At 37.2% G+C, this 17,570-nt stretch overlaps 1 protein-coding gene and 1 non-coding gene across 3 annotated transcripts in view; both read left to right on the top strand.

Annotated features, from left to right (window-relative positions):
* The window catches only part of PLCB1 (phospholipase C beta 1), a 669,260-nt gene that overhangs the window by 362,842 nt on the left and 288,848 nt on the right, over positions 1–17,570 (top strand). The window lies entirely within an intron of this gene.
* LOC142861504 (small nucleolar RNA SNORA25) lies at positions 14,548–14,676 on the top strand. The gene has a single exon (XR_012912729.1). It is a non-coding gene; the product is annotated as a small nucleolar RNA SNORA25 (small nucleolar RNA).

The raw sequence follows: 17,570 nt of genomic DNA, 5'->3' as shown, positions 1-17,570 counted from the left end.
GAGAACAGCTGTTGAAAAGTGTAACCATTGAAACCAAACTTCTCTCCAAACTAGGGGAGAAATGGGGAAAGTGGGCAGGTACAAGATTGTGCACTGCAAAGGATCATTCCAGGACCCCACAACACCTGAGGGTTTTCATGATAAGAGTGGAGAATTCAAAGTAGTATGGAAATGAAAAGCACACTTGGTCAGGAGCTGGAGGACAGATTCTATTTTTGCCTCTACTTCTACTACTATCCAGTTTTGTGCCCTTGGACAAGTCACATATCCTTCCCTGGAAGGCAGTTTTTCTCTCTTTCGGGTAGCAATCAGAGCAAGCACCTGTTCCCACAAACTGAAGTGTTTCCCAAACAGGTCCAGCACCTGCAAGTCTAATATTTCCCTTAGGTAGAGCCTTTCTTCCCAATAGTAAACAAAATGGTGAAAGACAAAAAATGTCCATTTTGTAAAGAGAGAATATACATAACAAAATCAAAAGTCACAAAATAGATTCAATGCGTACTTTTACATTCCTGTACCCAAATGACATTTTATGTTGCATTTGGCAGACACGGAAGGGTATACAAAGATGAATAAAACACAGTCTTGGTGGTCAGGGAGATGACAATCTAGAAGGATGTTGGTGAGATGTGTCTAAAAATAACTTGAATGCAAAGCCATATGTGGAAAATATTATAGGAAAAAAATTAGTGGAATGGAGCTGGAAAGGGGAAAAAATATACATTTGTCTCTTGGCAACTTTCCTGAGAGAAGTGGGATTTGAAGTGAGCATTAAGGAATGAGTAGGAATGTGCTGAGAACAAGAGGGCATGTCAGAGGGAAGAATAGATTAAGCCATGCTATAGAATCAGGAAAATAGAAGGCATTTCTGGAATGATGTGCTGGCCAGTTTGGCTGGGGGAGAGCTTATATTTGGGGTACTAGTGTGACATGGGAGACCAAGCTGAAGAAGGTGAATTGAGGACAAGATCATGGGAGGCTTTCCCCAGCAGCCTTTCTTGGTTGGGAATGGAAAACCACTAGAGGTTTCTGAGTGAGAGTGGAGTATGACTCAAAGTGTGTCAATGGAAGAAGACTGGCAGCTCTGTTGAGAAGGCACTCATGTCATGGCAGACCAATGTGAAGGAGGCTAACTGGAAAACAAATACAATTGGGCGAAAATGAGGAACTATGCATATGGTAGGTGTAGGGTTGGGCAGGTCTGCACAAATACAAGTGACATTGATATTGTAACATTGGCTGGACCTTAAAACCAGTTGGATGTGGGTGGTGTGAAAGAAGAAAGTGTCAAAGATGACTCTCAGATTTCCAGCCAACATGCAAAGCCTCGGAAGAATACATCGGGTGAAAGAGAGTGGATTTATTTTTAAGCCATGCCAAGTTAGGGGTACCAGCAAGACAGCCAACATTATTGAATATTTCTTCTATACTGCACACATTTACATATATTATCCTATTTATTCTTCAAAACAAGTTTGCAAGAAGAGTACAACCATACTAGTTCTACAGATAGAGAGCTTGAGGCTGAAGAGGTAAAGTAACCTGCCTTAGGTAGCAGAATCACCATTCAAGAAGAAATTTTTATGCCATAATAAATGAGTTCCTTTGAATTCAGCTGTGTTTTTCTGAATATTATCTTCTGGCTATGGCTTTGCCTTATCTCTACTGTGCTGTTTTCAGATAGCATATTTTGCTACACATGTCTGAAGATCAATTATATAATTGCACTTCCCTGTTAGAAATCAAGGCTTGGCATTAATTAACAGTTAGTGGAGAAATGGCCCACTGATAAAACAGGTGCATACATTTCTAGAATAATAACTTTAATACTTTTCTGAAGAATCCAAAGTGGCAGACTGTCACTTCACAGAACTTTCTCATTCCCCCAAATTTGTAATAAAGGCAGCTCATTGTTTCTTTGGGCTACTAACGTCAAGCAGTTTGTTTTCTGTGCTCATTCTGTCTGCTTATGGCTTGCTCTTGAGTTCACTGAAGCCCTATGGCAGACTCTAGGACCATTTGTGAAAAATAAACAATTATAGCACTTACAAATATGGATGCTATCATAGAAATGATCTAATTGTCCATCACAAAATTGGACTGAGCACTTATTTCTCATCATACCTCAGACTGAGACTCAGGAAATTAATCCTGCATGGGGACATATGCTAAATGCTTTATAAAAGCATCGCCTCCTTGGTTTAAATGGTGTCACCTCCATCCATCCAGTTATGCAGCCTGGGAACTTAGGAGTCATCCTTTATACCTCCCTCTTCTTCTTTGCCCTTATCCACCCATTTTATGTCCTTTAAATATTACTTCTGGGTTCATTCTGTCCTGTTGTCCATTTTGCTCTTTTTCATCTGCACCCTCTTGCTGGTCTACCTTGACCTTTTCTTTTGCGGTAGTCTACTAACTGGGAGGAAGAGATCATCTCCCTTGAGACTTCTTCTCCTCTCCCATCTCATCCCCTGGTTAATCCTTTTCCTCTGCCTTCACTTCTCAACCAAAGTGCCTGTTCCTCAGAGAAACTTTCCTGACCTCCCCACATTCCTACCCCCGGGATCTTCCTTCCTTCCCTCCTTCATTCTTTTTTTCCTCTTTCTCTTCTCTTCTCTTCTCTTCTCTTCTCTTCTCTTCTCTTCTCTTCTCTTCTCTTTCTTCCTTCTTTCTATTACCTCCTATCTATCTTTTTCTCTATTTTTCCTCCTACCATCTATCTCTCTATATAGCTTTATAGATATATTCAATAGGACTGAATCTTGGTACTTCAGACCACTTATTTCTGTTTGTCATCTTATATTTATTTGTGTTCACAGTCTCTACCACTAGGCTGTAAACACATGAGAGCAGTGGTCGTTTCTGATATTGCTTACTTTTATATGCTCCACACCTGAATTAGTGTCTGGCACACATGAGCTTTCAATAAATATTAATAGGATAAATTAAAGAGTTTTGCCGAGCTCTGGATGTTGATCAAGAAGAAATAACCACTGGCAAAATATTAGATGCCAAGAAAATGAGACATTTTAACATTTCCCAGCAAACAGTTTTCAGTAAAGCAGGGAGAAAAGGGAAGGCATAATTCCTGAAGACTAAAAGAAATTAAAAAAAGAAAATGGGAAGGCAAATGAAAAGCACAAAAAACAAACATCTTCCATCAGCTACTGTTATCTTGTAACTGAAACAGATTAAGTGAAATCTATGAAAAAAGTCTAATCCCAAGTTGCTAATGCTTGCTTTTGATGATTTTATTTTTTATTTTTTTAGCCAATTACTGTAAGTATCAGAGGACCAATACTGGGCCCCTTGGAATGTCCAGATGGCTAAGTGGCTATCAATACTGCTTTTGATTACTAAAAGAAGCCATAGCTCATGCGCTTCCCTAAGCCCCATTTTCACTGTTGGGCCATCACAGTGCCTTGAACACATTCTTAAAAGAAAGCTTTAAACCAGTTATTTGTGTTTCAGTTTTTTCTATGGTTTCTTGTGTACCTTACATCAAATTCATCATGTATGATGCCATAAAAGAACAACTCCCAGAAGTTAAGAGGCTGGAGAATTCCAGGTGATGATCACACATTGTCTCTCTCTCCCTCTCTCTCTCATTCTTTCACTCTCCTCTCTTTCTCTCCCTGTCTCTGAGTAATGACAATTTCTGCCAGGAACAGATTAAAAGATATACCTATCAGTGTGGCAATTTAGATTTCATAACGGAATGACAGACATTAAGACATTGTATCAAATAAGGTCGGGAGCTAATTCTCCTTTGTTCCCATGTCCCTTTCCACTGATTATTAGGAATAACTGAATTGAATGTAATTTCATAAAATATTAGTGACTGCATTTCATCACAAATCACTCATAATTTCCTCTTGCTAAATTGTGGGTTTTAAATTTAGCATAACTGAAGGGTAGGAATCAAAAATATGAGAAAAAATTTTACATGGGAAGATCAGAGCAATACAGACTGGTTTGGAAAAAGTAAATATTCTCATGCTTTTATTCTGATTTATAAGAAATTGTTTGTATGCACTTTGTGTTCATTGCTACTTATTCTCCTTCTTGGCTTCAGACAGAATATACATTCAGCTTTCCTCTCAGTCATCATGGCCATCATTTCTTCTAAAGGCATAGCAGAGAAATGTTCTTTGGAAAGTGTGGCCTTCACCATCCTGTGCACATCATCTGTCTCCCAGCCCCTGTACCTCGGTCCCTTTTCCTGAGGGCTTTCTCTGGTGGACCATCCTTTTGAGTACTGGGGACTGAGCACTTCCAGAGGCAGCTCCAAAGCTGTGATCTATAGGAGCTGGTAGAGCCTCAGCTCTGCCATCCCCTAAGTGACTGACTACACCATCCCTCCAGAGTGCCCTGAATGGTGAAACCCTATTGCCCACAGTGTTAGGCTGCTGGACCATGCAGCTTTTAGAGGCTTCCTTCCAGTTCTTTCCTTGCCCTTTCTCACTTCCCCACTGTTTCACCAGTGTTTTCTGTGATCGCCTCCCAAATAAACTACTTTCTCTAAAATCCTTGTTTCAGGCTTTAGATTTTTCTGTAAAAAGGAATGACTTTGGATTTCTCTCTAAAGGTCTTCTTCGGGGGGAAGCCAACCTAAGACAGAGGGCCTTGGTATTTGTGGAAGGCTGTAGTAAAAAAAAAAAAAAAAAAAAAAATGAGATTTCAGGATTGTAAGACTGTTATGTGTTACCAGTTATTAAAACATAGAATGTTTTTAGGCCAGATGTTTAGTAGCTGTTTCCTCAGACGTAGCAGAGGCCATGGCCACTTCCCTAGTCACTTGCCCTTCCCATGATTCAGCAACTACAGGTAAATACTTGCTGTAATTATTAGTATTATTATTATTTTTTTTAGAGAAGGGGATTTCTCTCTGTTGCCCAGGCTACGGTGCAATGGTGTAATCATAGCTCACTGCAGCCTTGAACTTCTGAGCTCATGCAATCCTGCCACCTTAGACTGCCAAGTATCTGGGACTATAAGTGCATGCCATTATGCTCGGCTGATTTTTTCTTTATTTTTCGTAGAGACGGGGATCTCACTATGCTGCCCAAGCTGGTCTCAAACTCCTGGCCTCAATAGATCCTCCCACCTCAGCCTCCCAGAGTGCTAGGATTACAGGCTTGAGCCACTGTGCCCAGCCTACTTTTAATATTTGGTACCCTCTAGACTCAGATTTAGAGTAGAGCTTTTCTTTTGATTATTGTGTAGAGAAGAGCTTGAAGTTATTAATATATTCTTTATTTTAACTTGGTCTTTATAACTTCTTTGTGCAGACATCCTTCAGCTCTAGGTGTCCAACTACTCTGTGGTAGATTTTTAGGGAAGTGGATGGATGAAAGAGCTAGAAGAAGGAAGCGTGGAAAGAATAATCAATACTTGATGATGAACTTCTGGGAAATGGTGTGAGCATTTCAGTCTGAGCAGAGTGCTTCCTATATGGTAGCCCCACTGCACTTAAAAACAATGGAATGCCTGCTAGTACACAATAGATTGGACTTCCCTGGTATTATATTCCTGTCTCTGCTTTTCTTCTGGATTCAAAATATTAATGAGGAGTAAAATATAGGACCAGAAGTCATACGTATATACATACGGACACATTTCATACTGCATATTTGCTGTTTGGCTCAGATATAGATAGTAGATTAAATTCCCAGGCCCAGTGCCAGGTGCCAGAGCCACTGCCCACATTTAGAGCCCTGGACATCAGACATTTAGCATCTGGTCCTGTACTCCCAGCTCCCCATCCAGGCTGTAAGTTTTATAGCTTGGAAAGCTTTTTCAGGCTGATTTCATGGTAATTGCATGTTAATCACCTGAGGGAGTTCTTCAGAATATACTTGGGTAGGTGAGTAAGGAGCATGTTGCTAAATGATAGCTCTTCCTGAGCTGTATCTTTGATATATTTGACAGTGCCTAAAAACAGTCTACTAGATATAACTGCATCATAAACAAGAGGGCTAAAGCATCATAAGTTGAGTTTTGTTGCAAATGCCCAAATGTTGTCCACAGATAAATCAGTTACCAGAATCAGGGTGAATTCATAACCTGCATGCATTTTATAGTTTCAATAAAATAAGCATATAATAAGCACAAAATTCAAAAGGCACACTCTTGCAAGTGTGAAAAAGGCAATTTTAAGCTTGCTTTTGGTTTCTGCTATTCCTAGGTAGGATTCAGAAACAGTTTCTCACTATTTAGATTTGCTATTGAAGTTTTAGTGAAATGCCAAAGATTTCAGTTAGCAAGTGTCAGTAAATGATGTCAACACAGCTCCAAGTTCAAAGTGGAATATTTTCTTGAAATAAAGCAAGCATTGGTGCCCAGAAATCTTGTTTTAAGATCCACCAACTTCACAGCCCTTAAAGACTCTTTATTCTTTAAAACACAGATTCTTGGATTCTTGTTATGTAAGCAGACAACTCTTCTGTGTTTCTGTTTCTGAGATATTTGTATATGTACACAGTGAAACATTCTTTTTAAATCCTTTATTCTTATCTATCGCTACTGACAGCATTTGGGGTGTGGAAATTTTTAAGGTAGAAATATCAAGTAAAGAAAAATTCAAGCAAATGAATCCAGAAAAATATTACTATTAGCAGCCTTAACAAAATTATTTCTTAACCCCAGGAAAAGCTGTTATATCACCATGCACTTACTAAAATGGCTAAAATTTTTTAAAAAATACTAACAAGACAAAATGTTGTCAAGAACATAGTATAGTATAGTTGAAACTCTCATACAGTGGTAATGTAAATGGTACAACTACTTTGGAAACTCTTTAGCAGTTTTTAATAAAGTTAAATATAACCTATCTATCCTATGTTCCAGCACTTCCACTCCTAGGTATTTACTCAAAAGAGACAAAACATATATTTACATGGCAACCTGCAAAAACATGTTCAAAGCACTTTTATTCATAAAAATCCCAAAATGGAAACAACCCCAAAGTCCACCAACCGGTAAATGAATAAACAAATCATGGTATAGTTATATAACGGAGTCTCACTCAGCTATAAATAGGAATTAATTATTGATAAATTCAGCCTAAAAGATGGATCTCAAAATCATAGTTTTTGAAGACAGTTGAAGAGACATGAGAGAGAACATACTCTACAATTCCATTTACAATAAATTTAAGAACAAGCAAAATACTTTATACAGATAGAAACCAAAATAGTAGCTGACTTTGGAGTACAAGAGGATTGATCAGAAAGGGGTATAGGCAGACTTTCTGGGGAGGTGAAATGTTTTAGATCTTGGCCTGGGTGATGATTACATGGTCATATACAATTGTCAAATTGCATTGTTCTGTATGCTTAATATTTGCATTATTCATATAAATTATACCTCAATAAAGTGCTGTTAACATAAAAGCCATCGCCCAGCTTCTGAGTTTCTGCTTGGTGATATTAATATCATCTGTTGTTCTTTTTAAATTAGCTCAGAAGCTAAATTCAAATCCAACATATGACAGGATCTTATTCATGTGAAATTAGTGAGACATGTACTTTTCCATTTAAGAAAAAATGGTCCAGAAATATTGAAGCTTCCGCCTTCAAGTGCCAAACAAACAAAAAAGGTTATCCAATTTTGTAAAAAAAATCTTTGTTTTGGCAAGGTCTCATTTAGTAGTGTTCTTTCCGGGTAGCCAGACAAGTATATTTTAAACAATAAGACATTTAATACTTTAGAAAGATTTTCACTATGTGGCATATCCCACAATTACTCTTTTTTGTTTCTTTCTCTAGCCTTGTTGCTTAATGTCAACTAACAGGTAGAACTCTTTGGGGAGTAGAGAACAGCAAAATGATCAAACTGCAGCAAGAAGACATGGCTATGATGGATGTGATCGCAGGGTCAGGTTGCAGCAAGCTGAGGGACACCCAAGTGATCAGACCTGTTAACTCTGAAAGAATCTAAATCCTGGGATTAACCTAGATGTTTTGATTATTACTGAATAAATCTTTGACCCAGCAAAGATGGGCTGCCCAGCACATCAACAGACATTCATTCGCAATCACTTATTAAATTTCTCTTCATGTAAAAATCATTTCTGTGGCTCAGTGTCTCTCTCATGTAATTGCAGTCAGGTCTAAAATGATTTAAAAATTTCTTTCTGAAAATAATCTACTTGTTTTTATGGAATAGAGAAAATTGGCTCCATCTTTATTGATAAGAATTTTCTAAGTTGTCAGTGACTGATTATTTGGGGCAGACAGGAAAATTATAGTCTATTCCCCTTCAACTCAAGCAATTTTCAAATGCTTTGATGAAGCCCTGACAACCAAATAGCTCCTGTAACATTTATGATAAGAGCACATGCCATATTCTACCCTGGCATACACAGTGGCCTCCACTTTATCATTAAAACAAAATATTTCCATTTGCTTTTTATTTTGTCATTTGAATGAAACCCTTAATGAGATTTAGAGAGAGCCAGAGATTTATAGAAAATAGATGGAGATGCATGACCTTTACAGAGAAGACTTAAGACCAACCAGGAAGGAGAAAGTGTGCCTTCAGAGGTGCTTGAATCATAAAATTCTAAGCCTTTTCTATGTTGAGTGAGATGCAGCATTCTTTGTAGTGGATGGCCTTAGTCTGTAAATTGGTGTTTTCCTCATGCTTCTGTATTATATAATACAAGGTGGGGAGAGGGGCAGAGGGGCAGAGGGAGGGAATGTGTGTCTAGATTGTGTCAGAACTTCCTTTTTCACTTCAGAGTTCCTAGGATTGGCTTGGCATCATGATCCTTTGCCTGCCCTGGACTTTGAGACCCATTCAGCCCTAGTAAGGGACATTTGAAGTCCATTCAACCCTATTAAGTATATAGGGTTGGTAGTCAAGTCAGCAAAAATGGCAGAGTAGGGAGATCCAAGGACCCATTCCTCCACAGAAACACTGATAAAACAAGCAAAAACTGTCCAAGTCAACACTGTTGCAACTCTGAAAACTAGGCTGTTTTAAGGCACCCAAACACATGCCAAATCAAGAAAAAGGTGACTTTACTATGTTAGGAGAGCTTTGTGGCATTTTACTTTAGCCTTGCCACACACCCTCCACAGCATGGCAGCAGTCTTAAAGATGGCAGCCCACATTCTCAGTGTGAGTACCTGGTTCTAGAAGGAGCAGAGCAGACTTCATTAGCAAGGAATTATGCTTGTCTGTTTTTTCCTGAGGGTTTCCTGAAGGAATGACAAAAAGTACTCTACTTTGTCTAATTTGGTACTCTCTCAGGCAGAAAAGCAGCTATGCAGAGGACCTTTTTTGGGGGATAATTGCTTAAAAAAAAAAACAAACAAAAAAAACCTCCCATATAATGGGGAACCTGGAAAGTCATGCATATGCCCATGATAGGATTCATGCTCAGAAAAGATTTAAGAAGACTCTAAACTTTCAACTCCAGCTTGAGATATTAAGGCTTCATTCCAACAGGAAGTAAAGGCTAAGGCAGAGTTGTAAACACCCAGGCTAAGCATGGTAAGAGCGTATCTATACAGAGCCAGTATACAAAGATTAGGAAAGGTGTGTGTGTGTGTGTATGTGTGTGTGCGCGCGTGCGTGTGTGTGTGTGTGCCATGTGTGTTAACTCTAGGCATTTAGAAAGATCTCTGTTAAACCACTAGCTAACCACGAACTAACAGAATAGAGACTTCAGAGACCAAACAACAAAAACTTCAGCCTTAAAAATAGTATAGAAAAATGGGAACTTGAATAGACATTTCTTCCAAGAATATTTATAAATGGACAATAAACACATGAAAAGATGCTCAACACTAGTAGTCATTAGGAAAATGCAAATCAAAACCCTAATGAGATACTGCTTTGCACCTATTAGGGTGGTTATTTTTGAAAAAAAAATAGCAGAAAATACAAGTTTGGTGAGGATGTGAAGAAATTGAAAACCATGTGCATTTCTGGTGACAACGTGAAATGGTACAGCCACTGTGGAAAATAGCATTGTGATTTTTCAAAAATTATACCTAGAATTACTGTATAATCCAGCAAGTCCAATTCTGGGTATATACCCCAAACAATTAAAATGAGCGACTCAAACAGACATTTGTACATTTAGGTTCGTAACAGAATTATTCACAATAGCCAAAAAGTGGAAACAATGTCCACCAATCATTGGATGGATGAATGGATAAACAAAATGTGGTATACACATACAATGAATATTATTTGGCCTTAGAAAGGAAAGAAATTCTGACACTGTTAGACATTATGCTAAGTGAAATAAGCCAGAAACAAAAGGACAAATATTTGTATGATTTCACTTATATGAGATTCCTAGAGGAGTCACATCCATAAAGACAGAAAGAAAAATGGCAGTTTTCAAGGGCTAGTTGGGAAAGAGAATAGGGTGTTACTGTTTATGAGTACAGAGTTTCCATTCAGGAAGACAAGGAAAAATCTGGAGATGGATGGTGGTGATGGTTGTGCAACACAACATTGCCAATTTACTTAACATCACTTAACTATACACTTAAAATATTTACAATGGTAAATTTTTTATGTACATTTTATCACAATAAAAAAATAGCCTATAAAAGTTACTAAACAAAGAAAACAATTCCAACCCACAGTAAGCGGTAACAACAAATTCTGAGGAGTGGAAAGAATCTGATTTCTAGAGTTACTACATAATAATATTCAAAATGTCTTGTTTTCAACAAAAAATTATGAGTTATTAAAAGAAACAAGTATGACTCATTCACAGGAAAAAAGAAATTAGCAGAAACTCTCCTTGGGGAAGACAGACATTGTGTGTATTAGACTCAGATTTTAAATCAACTCTTAAATATGCTCAGGGAGATAAGAAAACCATAGACAAAACACTGAAGGAAACCAGGAGGATGATGTCTCAACAAATATGGAAGACTATCAATGAAGATACATAAATTATAAAAATGAACCAAATTATAAAAATTCTGGAGCTGAAAAATATATTAACTGATATTAAAAATTAATCAGAGGGATTCAACAGCAGATTTGAGCAGGCAGAAGAAAGAATTGGTGAACTTGAAAATAAGTCTGTTGAAATTATCTTGTCTGAGGCAGAGGCAAAAAAAGGATAAAGAAAAATGAACAGGACCTAGGAGACCAATGGGACACCATCAAGCATACCAACATAATGGGAGTCACAGAAAGAAAAGAAAGAAAAGGAGACAGAAAGAATATTTGAAGAAATAATGGTTGAAAAACCCTCCAATTTGATAAAAGGTACGAATCTACACATTTAAGAAGTTTGATAAACTCCAGGTAGGATTAATACAAAGAGATCCACAATGAGACAAATTATAATCAAACTGTTGAAAGCTAAAGACAAAGAAAGAATTCTGAAAGCAGCAAAAGATAAATGATTTATCACATACAGAGGTCCTCAATGAGATTAACAACTAATTTGTCATCAGAAACTCTGGAGGCCAGATGGCAAGAGGATGGCATATTTAAAGTACTAAAAGAGAAAAAACTGTCAACCAAAAATTTTATATCTGGCAAAATCATTCTTCAAAAATAAGTAGAATTTAAATATTCCCAGATAAGCAAAAGTTGACTCAGTTCATCACTAGTAAAGCTGTCTTACAAGAAATGATAAGGGGACTCCTTCAGGATGAAATGCAAGGACACTAGATAGTAACTTGAAGGTACACAAAGACATAAAGAACACTAGTAAAGGTAACTACATGGGTAAATATAAAAGCCAGTTTTATTGTGTTGTTGGCTTGTAACTCCTCTTTTTTCCTATAAGATTTAAAAGATGAATGCATATATCAACAATTACAAATCTGTGTTAATTGACACACAGTGTATAAAGATATAATCTGTGATGCAAACAATATAAAGGCAAAGGGATGGAGAATATAGGAGCAAAGTAATTGTATATTCTTGAAGTTAAGTTAGTATTAAATCAAGCAATGTTATTATAAGTTTAAGATTTTTAATTGTAATCCCCAGGATAACCACTAAAAAAAAATTTTAAAAAACTTAAAAATATACAGAAGAAGAAATGAAAAGGGAATTAAAAAGATATGCTACAAAAACCAATTAAACACAAAAGAAGGCAGTAATGGAGAAACTGAGGAACAAAAATGATATAAGACAGAAAACAAATAGCAAAATGGCAAAAGTAAGTCCTTTCTCATCTGTAACTACTTTAAATCTAAATGAACTAAACTTTCCAATTAAAAGCAGAGATTGGCAGAATAGATTTAAAAAATAAAAAAACAAGGTTCAACTATAGGCTGTCTAAAAACACACTCTTATTAGCTACAAAGGTACAAATAGGTTGAAAGTTAAAGAATGGAAAATGATATATTCTATTTAAATTCTAAAATACAGCTGGGGTAGCTATACTAATATCAGACAAAATAGATTTTGGAGCAAAAATTTTTATAAGAGACTAAGGACATTTTATATTGAACAATTGCAAACATACATACATGCACGTAAGAACTTAAGATTTGATGTAGAAAAAGGAATGAGCCTAGGTTGCTCTTGTAACTAATGGAATTTACTTTACTTCCCTGAGTTGAGTTTCAATGTATATAACCCTGTAAATGCTCTGTTTTATAAAAGAGGAATTCCTTATTTTCTGTTAGCAGGCAAGTTTTGAGTGCCTACTTTTTGCAACATCCTGTGCTGGGTTCTGGAGATATATATATATTTTTTTTTTTTTCACAACTCCTATAAATTGCAGAGTTTATAGTCCATGTCAGTGGTTCTCAAATATTAGTCCATGTCAGAATCCCATAGAGGGTTGGTAAAAATAGATTTCTAGGCTTCACCCCTGTGTGTCTGATTCAGTAGGCTTTGAGTGAGGCCCTAGGATCTGCATTTCTAACAGGCTTTCAGATGATGCTTATACTGCTGGCTTGTGGACCAAATTTTGGGACCTATCAGTCTAAGTCATGGGTTCTTCACTTTGCACATTTGTGTCACCTGTGAGCTTTAGTAATACTGATACCTGGGTCTCATCCTCAGATATCTTAATTTAAATTGTCTGGATGTTGCCTGGAATCTTTAAAAGCTTTTTAAAGCTTTTCTGATGTTTCTAATGTAGAACTAAAACTGTGAACCACTGTTTTAAGTCACCATTTCTCATCCCTGGCTACCTATTATAACCACCTGGGTAGGGTTATTTTTGTGTGTGTGTGTTTTTTTTTTTTTTTTTTTTGTAAATAGTCATGTCCATGCAGCATTATGGACTAGTATAATTAGAATCTCTGAGGATGGAGTTTGAGCATTAGTATTTTTTAAAAGCCTCTCAAATGATTTGAATGTTTAACCAGAGTTGGTTGAAAAATACTAATCTAAGCAAAAGTAGCATACAAAGTGTGAAGGAGAGAGATACTTTAAAATATTATCTTTTTCCTTCTTTTAAACTATTAAAAAAACATATAGAAACATAAATGGAAAAACAAATCTCCCATAACCTACCACTATGCTCTGCCTATTATAATCATACATTTTTCTATCCAGTCTTTGACCATATGTGTACACTAGATCATATATGTGCATTTGAGATTCTGCCCAAAATTTTCTTTAATCCAAAGAATGATCTTCTAAAAACAATAATAACTATAAAACAGTGGCATAGTGAGATTTTTCTCTCTGTTCACTGAGGAAAGACAAGAAGAAGAAACTTGTATCTCAGCAGGATAATTTAGGCTTGTCACTGAAAGGAACTTCCTGGCGAGTAGACTTAGACTGTTGAAGGAGAGAATATGGTGATAAATCAGTGTATGGAAGAAGTAAGCAAAGTCCTGGCTAGAAACCAGATAAAGGGAAAATGGCCATGGAGAGATGACCTAGGATTTAGCAAGGACTGTTCCAGATAGAATGCTGAAGACCATTAGAAAAGAAGTTTACCTACTCATTTATCTTTCACTTCAAGTCTCTTGTCCATGATTGACCATTTTGTTGTGGTTTGTGGATTTATCTTCTAGCTTAAGAGAATGGGAACTAGATTGATATTTCTCATCATAAAATTTGACACCTTCAACTTAGAACATAATATAATTATGAATCATGTAAAAAAAATCTGCTACATGTTCAGGGGAATGATATGTAACCCTAGGGCCTTCATTTTCTGTTCTAGGACAGTAGGGACGCGAGCAGCTTGAAAACACTTCTCTTAGTTAACACAAGTGGGTGCTAGGGCTCAAGCATTGGAGACCTAAAATACAGTGGATTTGATGTGGCAAGCAGAAGTTCAAGACCACCTTTCTATTCTGTCTTGATATATTACATTGAAATGTGATAGGGTTCAATTCTATCAATAAAAGTAAAGGTTTTGTTGTTTTTGGTTTTTTCTGTAGTTGTTCCCTTCTACATTACCTTTCCTCATTTGTGTTCAGTAAATTTGCTTCAACTGCTCAATTTGCATAAGGATTAAATTTCATTAGCAGATGCAATTAGAAAGTGCAGTTTATAGAATAAAACTGCTTTATACCCTTACCAAATTGACGTAACGATCATCAATGTAATTGATTAGAAATCCCTTAAAGAAAGTCAAGCCTTAGGTCATTTCGAAGGGAGCATGTGGGGCTGTGAAACGCAGAGCTCCTAACACCATGACCAGATATTGATGTTCTCTATAAGGCACCATAGTCACTCAATAGTGCTGTGTTTTCCTGAGGAGGTATAAGACTTAGCCATTCCTAATCCTGATGCAATAATTCATGAATGGTGATGTGGGAAAGTAAATGAATGTCTCAAAGTTGAAAGCAAAAAGAAAGTCAAGCCTATAGTTAAATCAGCATGTATGAGCTAATAAGTCTAGTCCCTCTCCACCCTGTCACCTGAAATGATAGAGCTATGCTAATTTGATCTTCTTGTAGCAAGAAATTCTCCATGGCCTGGGACAGAACAAAGCCTTGTTAAGCCTGCTTGTCTTTTTTCCTTTTAGCAGATCTTCCTTTGGGTGAAGAAAGATAGAGGAGAACAAAGGGTCTTTGCTATGTTCACTCTTGGCTTAGTCATAATCTTTCAGAGCTAAGTACAGAGGGGCTGCCTTGGTGGGAAGCAGAAATTAAGAGCAGCTCCATCATGCATCCTACTTACATGCTGAACCTTGTCTCTTTACCGCAGTAGTTCTCAACCTTGCCTGCACAGGGAAATCACCCTGGGGTGCCTTAAAATTTCTGATGGCCAGGCCCCGCTGTAGGATTGTGATATACTTGGGCTAAGATGCAGTCTGGGCCCTGACATTGTGAAAAGCTCCCCAGTGACCCTAATGTCTGGCCACAGTTGAGAGCTGCTTTACAGTGCTTTCCCTGTGGCCAGGCAAATCAAGGCTGTGCCTGGGGAATTGGGGAAAGCAAAGGAGGTTCTCTCAGTAAGAGCCACACTCTGGCAAAAAGCAGGTTAAGTGTCTCTTGTTGCCTATTTAAGTCACAACTGTGCCAAGGCAATCTTGTTCACTCTGACCAAATGCTAATTAATAATTAATATTTGTATGAAGCCAGCCTGCCTAACAGAATGATGTGCAGTCTTTCGGCCAGACAGTACACTAACTCCTCTGTGGACTTAAAATTGCCTTTTAAAAAAGAGAATGTCAGTTTTAATAAGCAAAACCCCAATATAAATATAACCAACTGAAATTCTAAGTAATTTGGCAACATCACTTCACATGGGGGTAATCTTAACATTAAAAATACCTGAAATGAAATAATTTCTAAAATATTTCTAATCTCAAATTACTACGTTTGGTAACATTTTGGGTGATACACTATTTTTACAAACTAGAATAAATTCTAAACCAGGAAATTATGTAATTTAGGTCTGGCTTTTTGAAGTAAACAGTCTCTCATCCTTTATGAAATACATGTTGCTGACCAATCTGTAGGCCATTAATGTCATTCCCTCTATCACTTATATGAAATTGCTCCTTTTTGGTGGCTTACAGTGTGTAAACCTATGAGACTTATAGGCTGACAGCCAAGAAAAAAAGTATACATATTATGTTAAATCACAGGGTAGGAAGATGACCAATTTGTAAATAATTCTCAGTTGGAAAAATTCTTTTGTGAATTGGCAAATAAGATTTGCATTCAAATGAACTAAAAAGTTTGCCTAAGAATTAGGAGCAAGTAATGGACTTTTTTTTAAATAATATGCTTCAGGGTGGGAGTTGTATAGCTCAACAAAGTGGAAAGAAACAAATCAATTACATTAAAAGATCTCATTTGAAAAGTAACTTAGTCCCCATCTACAAGTGCTCTGGCTTTAACTAGAGCAGGAGAAATCAAGGCTGCATCACTTCCTTCCTCCCACCTCTCAGTCTCCTCTTGATGTGCTTCATTTTCCAAACTCAACACAGAGGGTGAAGGCTGGATAATGCAGTTCATAGAGTTGTCTCCTAGGCCCAGCATAGGTAGAGAAGGCTGGAAAGTAGGTCTTAAAGGGAAAACAAAAAATATACAGTATATTTGCTCAATATTGCTCAATATTTGTTTTTGTCTCCTTTTTCCAGCAATGTAACCAGCTAAAAGACTGGGGCTAGCCACATGTCCAATTTTTTACCAGTGTGATGTAAGCACAATTGGTAAGGTGGAAACTTAAGGAAGATATTTTTTTCCAAGAGGATATAGGCAGATAGGACTTGCATTTCTGCCTCCCACCCTTCTTCCTTCCTAATACTCTAAAACGCAGGTGGAGATTGAAGCTCTAACTGCTGTTTTGGACCATAAAGCAACTTGGCAGTTGGAAGTCATTGCTAAAATGGAAGAGCAGAAATTTACAAGGAGTTTGGGTCCCTAGTGACTGAAGCCACCACACCAGCCCTGGATTGCTGATCTGGGCTTGTTCCTTATGAAGGAAAATTAATCCTTATGTATTTAAAACAAAAACAAAAATATAGTTCAAAAATTTCATCTCGTTATTTATTTGCTAGCAATTACATAAGTATGATGTAGGTAGTTTTAAATCATTACTTTTAGATTTTTAAAATTAATTTTAAGCCCTCAACCTATTTGTAATTTGGGGATGTTATATGACTGCTTTATAATAGGCCATTATCTACTCATGAAGTATACTTATTCGAGTTGAGGTTTGTGCCTTATCAATACATGGAAAACAGTTTTGTCTGCTTAATGTATCAAGTGAATGAATGGACAAAACATCCCGATTTATATTGGTCTTTCAGCATGTGAACCAAGTGCATAGTTCATCAAAAGGTTGATTGTTTCTAATGGACATAACAACAGATACTCTAACAATGTGGTACCAGTCTGTGGCCTGCTAGAACCTGGCAACACAGCAGGAGGTGTGCAGTGGGAGAGCTAGCAAAGCCTCATCTGTATTTACAACTGCTCCCCATCTCTCACATCACCACATAAGCTCTGCCTCCTGTCAGATGAGTGATGTCATTAAATTCTCATAGAAGTGTGAATTCTACTGTAAACTGCATATGCGAGGGACCCAGTGAGGGGTCTAGGTTGCAAGCTCCTTGTGAGAACCTGTGCTGGATGATCCAAGGTGGAGCTGAGACAGTGATGGTAGCACTGGGGAGCAGCTGCAAATACAGGTTGTCATTAGCAGAG

Source organism: Microcebus murinus, chromosome 16, assembly GCF_040939455.1.
Source record: "Microcebus murinus isolate Inina chromosome 16, M.murinus_Inina_mat1.0, whole genome shotgun sequence".
Classification (NCBI taxonomy): Eukaryota; Metazoa; Chordata; class Mammalia; order Primates; family Cheirogaleidae; genus Microcebus; species Microcebus murinus.
The sequence above is the reverse complement of the archived record's forward strand: the minus strand, read 5'-3'. Positions and strand labels throughout refer to the sequence as shown.